This window comes from Salvelinus alpinus, chromosome 29 (assembly GCF_045679555.1).
Source record: "Salvelinus alpinus chromosome 29, SLU_Salpinus.1, whole genome shotgun sequence".
Taxonomy (NCBI): Eukaryota; Metazoa; Chordata; class Actinopteri; order Salmoniformes; family Salmonidae; genus Salvelinus; species Salvelinus alpinus.
The window spans coordinates 38,717,514-38,728,744 of record NC_092114.1 but is presented as its reverse complement, the minus strand read 5'-3'; positions in this window follow the sequence as shown (position 1 = coordinate 38,728,744).

Here is an 11,231-nt window from a genome sequence, read left to right as displayed (position 1 = left end):
TGTCAGAATAATAGTAGAGAGAATGATTTATTTCAGCTTTTATTTCTTTCATCACATTCCCAGTGGGTAAGAAGTCAATTAGTATTTGGTAGCATTGCCTTTAAATTGTTTAACTTGGGTCAAACATTTCGGGTAGCCTTCCACAAGCTTTCCACAATAAGTTGGGTGAATTTTGGCCCATTCCTCCTGACAGAGCTGGTGTAACTGAGTCAGGTTTGTAGGCCTCCTTGCTCGCACACACTTTTTCAGGTCTGGCCACAAATTTTCTATAGGATTGAGGTCAGGGCTTTGTGATGGCCACTCCAATACCTTGACTTTGTTGTCCTTAAGCCATTTTGCCACAACTTTGGAAGGTTGCTTGGGGTCATTGTCCATTTGGAAGACCCATTTGCGACCAACTTCCTGACTGATGTCTTGAGATGTTGCTTCAATATATCCACATAATTTCCCTCCCTAATGATTCCATCTATTTTGTGAAGTGCACCAGTCCCTCCTGCAGCAAAGAACCCCCACATCATGATGCTGCCACCCCCCTGTGCTTCACGGTTGGGATGGTGTTCTTCGGCTTGCAAACCTCCCCCTTTTTCCTCCAAACATAACGATGGTCATTATGGCCAAACAGTTCTATTTTTGTTTCATCAGACCAGAGGACATTTCTCAAAAAAGTACGATCTTTGTCCCCATGTGCAGTTGCAAACCGTAGTCTGGCTTTTTTATTGCGGTTTTGGAGCAGTGACTTCTTCCTTGCTGAGCGGCCTTTCAGGTTATGTCGATATAGGACTCGTTTTACTGTGGATATAGATACTTTTGTACCTGTTTCCTCCAGCATCTTCACAAGGTCCTTTGCTGTTGTTCTGGGATTGATTTGCACTTTTCACACCAACGTATGTTCATCTCTAGGAGACAGAACGCGTCTCTTTCCTGAGCGGTTTGATGGATGCGTGGTCCCATGGTGTTTATACTTGCGTACTATTGTTTGTACAGATGAACGTGGTACCTTCAGGCATTTGGAGATTGCTCCCAAGGATGAACCAGACTTGTGGAGGTCTACAAAAAAATTTTTTTGACGACTTGGCTGATTTCTTTTGATTTTCCCATGATGTCAAGCAAAGAGGCACTGAGTTTGAAGGTAGGCCTTGAAATACATCAACAGGTACACCTCCAATTGACTCAAATAATGTCAATTAGCCAATCAGAAGCTTCTAAAGCCATGACATCTTTTTCTGGAATTTTCCAAGCTGTTTAAAGGCACAGTCAACTTAGTGTATGTAAACTTCTGACCCATTGGAATTGTGATACAGTGAATTATAAGTGAAATAATCTGTCTGTAAAAAATTGCTGGAAAAATGACTTGTGTCATGCACAAAGTAGATGTCCTAACCGACTTGCCAAAACTATAGTTTGTTAACAAGAAATTTGTGGAGTGGTTGAAAAACGAGTTTTAATGACTCCAACCTAAGTGTATGTAAACTTCCGACTTCAACTGTATAGGCCTGTGCATAAGCTCTAATATGCATATGGGGGTTTTGAATTAATCATCACCTTAGAAAGCACTGTCCATTTAGTTGTGTTAGGCTTTGAAACAACATCCACAACTACTTTCCACTCAGTTTCATCCTGTTTCAAAATAGATCAATCACAGTGAGGTGAGTTTTAAAAGCACATACTGTTTAGATGATAAGTGTTTAATGTGATTTTCGATTGCATCGGCATTGATGTCAGAGTGGTTAGAGGGACAATAGAGCCCTGAGTACCAGGCCATTAGCGACCTGATGGTCATTAGCGAGTTGGGTACTACTAACACGTATCCAGTGCATAAAAGGAGATTACCGTGACTCAATGGTCACATAGAATTTTGCTGCAGTGCCAGTGTGACGGTAATATGGTCACCGCAACAGACATAGGTCAGGGAATGTAAAACACATAGGAAGGGAGACTTTTAAAATGGGATTTTGTGAAGTAGCAGCAAATATGTTGATTAAGTAACAAATGAGCATGGAGAGCCTCACAAGTTTGACGAAATTACCTTTCATTTACATTTACATTTAAGTCATTTAGCAGACGCTCTTATCCAGAGCGACTTACAAATTGGTGCATTCACCTTATGATATCCAGTGGAACAACCACTTTACAATAGTGCATCTAACTCTTTTAAGGGGGGGGGTTAGAAGGATTACTTTATCCTATTCAGTATAATAGAGCTATTTACCTACTTTGTAGCTCTATCAGAATCACTCTTTCTGTATGTAGTTAGGCCTAACTGTCCTCTCCAAGTTTAACTGGAATTTAGGCCTGAAGGATTTTAGAAATGTGATTTGTTGAAGATAGGCCTATGATATTGGCCTACAGTACATTTTGTCTTGCGCCTTTGCAGAATATCAGATCTCAATAAAGTTTGGAGAAGTGTTTAACATCACCAGTACCACATCCTAATGATACAGAATATATATATTTTCATAAGCTCAATGTGACTTCAGGAGTCCGGTTGGAATGTCTGACTGAAATATGGGACAAATTAACCTTTTTTTCCTAAATGAGTGGTGTTTGAACAAAGGGGTCAAAATGTGGTACTGACACACACAATTCGGGACATGTGGTCACCCTAGTCATAACGTGCCAGCTTTTTATCCGCAACAAGTCATTTTGATGGAAACACACCTATGGTTGGATTTTTAATTTTTTTAAAAAATGAAAATCTGTCAGAAATCGGATGGAAACCTAACTATGGTCAAAAACTAGGTTGTTTACAAGGAGTGAAATGGCAAATTTCAAGTTCTTGCACATGTACACTTCAGGGTAGATGTTCCCTATTGGAAATATGCAAAAACATGGCTGCGTTCCGTACAAAAAAACTGTGTGCAACATTCAATTAAAGGAAATATAGCTGTTCTGAACGACCAGTTGAAATACAGGGAAGGGTTGGGTTGTGGGTTCAAAATGTACCACTGCCCTTTAAATACGCCACTCGTTACTTCAAGCCATACCCCGCCACCCCCTACCTAATGGAGCAAACGTACCCCAAGATCTGTTCAGGAACGTTGAAGAACGTTTTGTTGAAACGTGTCGTTCAGTCCAAACCGTCACGCAACGTAGCACATTTTTTTGCGAACTGAACGCATCCCATTCTTAAGCACACCTAAAAAAATTATACATTTTTTTAATGTAAAAGAAACAATCCAAATAAAAAAAATATGACGTTGATTAATTGTAGACATGGTATTGATACTAATCACACATTGTAGGCCAGTCTAATTTATAAAGGGGGCTGAGAAACTTAGAGATTTCTTCAAATTGTATTGTGTTACAGCTATGAGTCTTCTTGGGTAAGACTCTAAGAGATTTACACACCTGGATTGAGCAATATTAGCCCATTAATCATTTTCATAATTCTTCAAGCTCTGTCAAGATGTTGGGGATAATTGCTAGACAGCAATTTTCAAGTCTTGCCATACATTTCTAAGCACATTTAAGACAGAACTGTATCTAGGCCACTTGTCCTGCTGAAATGTGAATTCCTCAACCCAGTATCTGGTGTAAAGTAGACTGCCGGCTTCAGACTTTTTCACACTTTTATAAAGATGCATTTAATGTATGATGTCAATGTATGGTTTTATTTAGCCATCTTTTTTTATTTTCCCCTTCCTCTTGTTTTTGTTTCTTTGTTAGTACTTGTATGTTATTTTATGATGTGAATCACTTTGTTACTTGTATTGAAAAGCGCTATACAAGTAAAGTTATTATTATTATTACATCCACCCAACTCAAAAGGTAGGCAGTGATAAATATAAAGGAAACGAGAGGTGAGGATTTTCCCCAGAAACCCTCCCATGGCAGGACATTACATGTCTTCAAGGTAGGAGCACACACCCATTAATTACAAATGCATTATTGGCATGCCTACCCCTAAAGTATGCAGCAATGTGACTTTTTTCTCTGTATATGCTTCACCTTGGTGACGTCATCCGCAACCATAACTTTCAGGTTCACTGCTATGCGGATAACACAGCTCTGTTTCCAATCAGACCCAGTGACCAAGCTAGCGTAGCTGCCCTTCACAAGTGTCTTTCTGACATCAAATGTTGGATGTCTGACAATTTTCTCTAGCTCAATGATAAAAATCTGGGGTTGTTGTGTTTGGCCCCCACCTTGCTAAAACTCAGATTGTAAATAACCTTGGTAATTTCTCCACAAATGTAAAGCCTATGGGCAGAAACCGTATTGTCTTCTTTGACCCTGACCAAAAGCTGCATGTAAAAAAGGTTTTCCAGTCCTGCTTTAATTATCCAAGAAATATAGCTAAAGTCAAGTCTGTTATCTCAGTCACTGATCTGGAGACACTTCTAATCTCAGCAAAAAAAGAGACGTCCCTTTTTCAGGACTCTGTCTTTCAAAGATATTTCATAAAAGTCCAAATAACTTCACAGATTCATTGTAAAGGGTTTAAACACTGTTCCCCGTGCTTGTTCAATGAACCATAAACAATTAATGAACACACACCCGTGGAACGGTCGTTAAGACACTAACAGCTTACATAAGGTAGGCAATTAAGGTCACAGTTATGAAAACTTAGGACACTAAAGAGGCCTTTCTACTGACTCTGAAAACACCCCCAAAATAAAGATGCCCAGGGTCCTTGCTCATCTGCGTGAACGTGCCTTAGGCATGCTGCAAGGAGGCATGAGGACTGCAGATGTGGCCAGGGCAATAAATTGCAATGTCCGTACTGTCAGACGCCTAAGACAGCGCTACAGGGAGACAGGACAGACAGCTGATTGTCCTCGCAGTGGCAAACCACGTGTTACAACACCTGCACAGGATCGGTACATCCGAACATCACACCTGCGGGACAGGTACAGGATGGCAACAACAACTGCCCGAGTTACACCAGGAACGCACAATCCCTCCATCAGTGCTCATACTGTCCGCAATAGGCTGAGAGAGGCTGGACTGAGGGCTTGTAGGCCTGTTCTAAGGCAGGTCCTCACCAGACATCACCGGCAACAACGTCACCTATGGGCACAACCCCACCGTCGCTGGACCAGACAGGACTGGCAAAAAGTGTTCTTCACTGACGAGTTGCGGTTTTGTCTCACCAGGGGTGATGGTCGGATTCACGTTTATCGTCAAAGGAATGAGGGTTACACCGAGACCTGTACTCTGGAGCGAGATCGATTTGGAGGTGGAGGTTCCATCATGGTTTGGGTCGGTGTGTAACAGCATCATCAACTACTGTGATTATTATTATTTGACCACGCTGGTGGTCAAAAGCAACAAAGCATGTAGAGGTCTGTAATTGTTATCATAGGTACACTTCAACTGTTAGAGACGGAATCTAAAACAAAAATCCATGTTACCTATGGTAACATCTCACAGCAAGAACTGGCAAATATGGTGCAGTCCATGAGGAGGATGCAGCTGGTGGCTACACCAGATACTGACTGTTACTTTTGATTTTGATCCCCCTGTGTTCAGGGACACATTATTCCATTTATGTTAGTCACATGTCTGTGGAACTTGTTCAGTTTATGTCTCAGTTGCTAAATCTTGTAATGTATATACAAATATTTGCACATGTTAAGTTTGCTGAAAACAAACGCAGTTGACAGTGAGAGGACTTTTCTTTTTTTGCTGAGTTTACATGCTTTTATTTCCTCACGCCTAGATTACTGTAACTCGTTTTATACCTTATATCTCAGTCAGAAATCACTCCATCGTCTAATAAGTTGTTATTATTACTATTATATCCACTTAACTCAAAAGGTAGGCAGTGATAAATAATAAGGAAATAAAGAGAGGTGAGGATTTCCCCACAGAAACCCTCGCATGCCATGACATTACATGTCTTCCAGGTAAGAGCACACCCCCATTAGTTACACATACATTATAGGCATGCTCACCCCTAAGGTATGCAGCAATGTGACTAGCCCTAGACGAACTCCAGAGGCGAAATTGGCTCAAGCAGCCAAAGAAGTCCAAGGTTCCATCCAAAAGTGAATTGATTGTCGATTGCTATACGGTTTTGGAAATATTAGGCTGTATACTTTCATAAAGTCACATCTGCTCCTGCCACGCCCTCTAATGCTCATCCGGTGTCTCCTTGACCTGCCGCCACTCCCCCAGTGCTCTCTCCCTCTCCCTCCCTCCCTCCCTCTCTGTGTGTGTGTGTGTGTGTGTGTGTGTGTGTGTGTGTGTGTGTGTGTGTGTGTGTGTGTGTGTGTGTGTGTGTGTGTGTGTGTGTGTGTGTGTGTGTGTGTGATTGTGTGGTCGGAGACAGAGCACATCCCCACCAGCTGCAACCTGTTCCATAATCAAGACCTTTACAAATACTCAGTCCTGCTATTTCCACACTGCCAGATCGTAATCTCTGCTCAGTCAGTCCATGTTTCTAGCCGTTTGTTCCTGTTGTCCTGTTGTGCCTGTTTTCCCTTACTTGACGCTGTTTTCCTCTCCGCTACAGTTCTGCCCGCTCTGACTCTGGTCCCTGTCTCCAGTCCAACTTCTCGTCAGTCCTGCTACTCTGTCCTGGATTCCCCACTCTACACTCCCTTGGATTCCCCTCCGGACCTGCTTACCCTGTCCCCACACCTCTCGCTCCAGCCTCAGCCTTCGCACCTGGTTTCCAGCAACCCGCCCGAGCTTCCCCTGGCCTGCACTCAATCTTCCTCCCGTGTTTCAATAAATACCTTGGTTACCTCATCCCAGTCTCCTCGTCTGAAACTGCTCTTGGGTTCACCTGTTCCGCTCCGCGTGACACGTAACGCATCAAATATAAGTTTATATTTGTCTAAAATAGCACTCATGTTAAGAATATGGCCACGCTTAGCCTGTGTCTTATATGGTTTGTAATCAATTGTTCATTTTCCACACAATATCTAGCCTAGGTTGGATTTCAGGCTACTCAAGTATTGGATTGCTTGCATTTTTAGATCTTCTTTTGCATCAATTAACTGATTAGAAACAGGTACCCAGTAAAAGATAGTGTGAAACTTTGTGAGAGAATCTTAATTGTTAAAGGAAAAGTCAAGAAAACACAAAATATCTCAAATTCCAACACATGTCAACAAGGTCCTGTGGATAGGGGCATGGAATCGGTTTGGAATCAGGCAAGAGACGCAGTCTTGTACATACAGAAGGGTCCAGGGTGAGGGAGTTATTTCTAAACACGCAACAGCTACAGCTTTGATTGTCTTAATGACACATAAGGCCTTCTGTATTCTTCAAGAGCGGAGGGAGAGCAGACACACTCTGAGTACTGTACATGTGTGAGACACAAAAAATAATAAATGTTACAATTCAACAAAACTTGCTGCAGCAGTGGCTTATAAACACTAAACAAAAGTGGAAGAGCATTCATTATTCAGTTGTTCAAAAGAAGGGCAAACATCACATAGTCCAGTCACATTATTATGAAGTAGACCGTGTCTATTTCCTGATTCCTGTCACTCTGGATAATCCTTTCAGTTTCCACATGGATTCCACATGGATATGGGGGGGGGGGGGCACATTTAATGCAATGTATGCACTACTTTACAGCAATTCATACACCAATGGTCCTAGCTTACACCACTTTGATTGCACAACTCATGATTTATATACAAATTGAAAGCTGCCACATTTATGAAAACCTTTTATCAAGTATATCTCCCTAGCTCCCTAGTTAGCTTAGTCAGTAACTGCTGTGTACTGTAGACTAAAGCAAATTATTTGTCACGACTTCTTCCGAAGTCGATGCCTCTCCTTGTTCGGGCGGTGCTCGGCGTTCGACGTCACCGGTCTTCTAGCCATCATTGATCTATGTTTCATTTTCCATTGGTTTTGTCTTGTCTTCCTACACACCTGGTTCCAATCCCATTCATTATTTGTTGTGTATTTAACCCTCTGTTTCCACTCATGTACTTGTCAGAGATTGTTTATTGTTATGTTCGTGTTTCATGGATTGGTGTGCGACGGGTTCTTGTACCCACGTTTATTTTATTATGGACTTTGGTTTTGGAGTTTTTGTCTTAAGTTATTAAAATACTCCATTTATACCAAGTTTGATTCTCCTGCGCCTGACTTCCCTGCCACCTACACACACGGCGTGACAGAATCTCTGACCCAAAATATGAAGTCAGCAGGAGAAAATACCCCCGGACATGGAGGTGGAGGAACGCGTCCAGGAGCATACGGAGAAGCTTTATCATCTGGGCGTCGCCATGGATCGCGTTGTCCAGACAATGGACCGCTGGGAGAGACAGGGAGTTCTTCCAGTGCCTCCACCAGCACAACCGGGGTCTCTCTTGAGCGCCCCTTTTCCGCCTGAACCCAGTGGGATCCGTCTTGCCATGCCACGGGGTTACGACGGAAGTGCTGCCAACTGCCAGGGTTTCCTCCTCCAATTAAACCTTTATCTGGCCACGGTCCAACCAGCTTCATTGGACGTTGAGAAGGTTTTCGCCCTCGTCTTGTGTCTCACCGGGAGAGCACTGGAGTGGGCCAACGCTGTGTGTGGAGGGGAAGATGCGGCGTTGGACCATTTTGAGGAGTTCACCCGTAGTTTCCGGGCAGTCTTCGACCACCCACCCGAGGCCAGAGTGGCGGGTGAGTGTCTCTATCATCTGAGGCAGGAGACGAGGAGCGCCCAGGAGCTTGCCCTGGAGTTTAGGACCCAGGCTGCAGGCGCGGGATGGAACAACAGGGCCCTGATCGACCATAACCACTGCAGTCTACGCGAGGACGTCCGTCAGGAGCTGGCCTGCACGGACATCACCCTCTCCTTCGACCAGCTGGTGGACCTGTCCATCCGGCTGGACAACATGCTGGCTACTCGCGGACATCCAGATCGGGGCCTGGTGGTTCCATCCTCCCGCACCCCCTCTCCGATATCCATGGAGCCGGGAGGGACGGTGCGCAGGGAGACCGGAGGGGGTTCCCGCTCGTGCACCATCTGTGGCCGCAGAGGGCACACTGCTGGTCGGTGCCAGGTTGGTTTCTCTGGGAATCGAGGCAGCAGACAGGGCGCTCTTGCGTCACCCCAGGTGAGTCAGCACCATTCTCACCCAGCGCCCTCTGTCGCACATATATTTGTGTGTGTCACTTCTCCTGGTTAGCTTATCATAACCCCACTGTTTCTAGGCCACAGAGGGCTCTCACGGGGTGGTCGCAAGAGTGCTCAGGTAGGTGTTTAGGGGTTTCCGTTGGTGCTACTACGGTGGAAAGTCCAGACCAGGTCTCCACCGTGCGCATTCCCCCCGAATATGCCGATTTGGCACTCGCCTTCTGTAAAAAGAAGGTGACTCAATTACCACCCCATCGACGGGGGGATTGTGCGATAGATCTCCTGGTAGACGCTGGTAAGTTGGTGGTTGAAGATATCCCTCTAGTGGTGTGGGGGCTGTGCTTTGGCAAAGTGGGTGGGGTTATATCCTGCTTGTTTGGCCCTGTCTGGGGGTATTATCGGATGGGGCGACAGTGTCTCCTGACCCCTCCTGTCTCAGCTTCCAGTATTTATGCTGCAGCAGTTTGTGTCGGGGGGCTAGAGTCAGTTTGTTATATCTGGAGTATTTCTCCTGTCTTATCCGGTGTCCTGTGTGAATTTAAGTATGCTCTCATTAATTCTCTCTTTCTTTCTCTCTCTTGGAGGACCTGAGCCCTAGGACCATGCCTCAGGACTACCTGGCATGATGACTCCTTGCTGTCCCCAGTCCACCTGGCCGTGCTGCTGCTCCAGTTTAAACTGTTCTGCCTGCGGCTATGGAACCCTGGCCTGTTCACCGGACGTGCTACCTGTCCCAGACCTGCTGTTTTCAACTCTCTAGAGACAGCAGGAGTGGAAGAGATACTCTCAATGATCAGCTATGAAAAGCCAACTGACATTTACTCCTGAGGTGCTGACCTGTTGCACCCTCGACAACTACTGTGATTATTATTATTTGACCACGCTGGTGGTCAAAAGCAACAAAGCATGTAGAGGTCTGTAATTGTTATCATAGGTACACTTCAACTGTTAGAGACGGAATCTAAAACAAAAATCCATGTTACCTATGGTAACATCTCACAGCAAGAACTGGCAAATATGGTGCAGTCCATGAGGAGGATGCAGCTGGTGGCTACACCAGATACTGACTGTTACTTTTGATTTTGATCCCCCTGTGTTCAGGGACACATTATTCCATTTATGTTAGTCACATGTCTGTGGAACTTGTTCAGTTTATGTCTCAGTTGCTAAATCTTGTAATGTATATACAAATATTTGCACATGTTAAGTTTGCTGAAAACAAACGCAGTTGACAGTGAGAGGACTTTTCTTTTTTTGCTGAGTTTACATGCTTTTATTTCCTCACGCCTAGATTACTGTAACTCGTTTTATACCTTATATCTCAGTCAGAAATCACTCCATCGTCTAATAAGTTGTTATTATTACTATTATATCCACTTAACTCAAAAGGTAGGCAGTGATAAATAATAAGGAAATAAAGAGAGGTGAGGATTTCCCCACAGAAACCCTCGCATGCCATGACATTACATGTCTTCCAGGTAAGAGCACACCCCCATTAGTTACACATACATTATAGGCATGCTCACCCCTAAGGTATGCAGCAATGTGACTAGCCCTAGACGAACTCCAGAGGCGAAATTGGCTCAAGCAGCCAAAGAAGTCCAAGGTTCCATCCAAAAGTGAATTGATTGTCGATTGCTATACGGTTTTGGAAATATTAGGCTGTATACTTTCATAAAGTCACATCTGCTCCTGCCACGCCCTCTAATGCTCATCCGGTGTCTCCTTGACCTGCCGCCACTCCCCCAGTGCTCTCTCCCTCTCCCTCCCTCCCTCCCTCTCTGTGTGTGTGTGTGTGTGTGTGTGTGTGTGTGTGTGTGTGTGTGTGTGTGTGTGTGTGTGTGTGTGTGTGTGTGTGTGTGTGATTGTGTGGTCGGAGAAAGAGCACATCCCCACCAGCTGCAACCTGTTCCATAATCAAGACCTTTACAAATACTCAGTCCTGCTATTTCCACACTGCCAGATCGTAATCTCTGCTCAGTCAGTCCATGTTTCTAGCCGTTTGTTCCTGTTGTCCTGTTGTGCCTGTTTTCCCTTACTTGACGCTGTTTTCCTCTCCGCTACAGTTCTGCCCGCTCTGACTCTGGTCCCTGTCTCCAGTCCAACTTCTCGTCAGTCCTGCTACTCTGTCCTGGATTCCCCACTCTACACTCCCTTGGATTCCCCTCCGGACCTGCTTACCCTGTCCCCACAC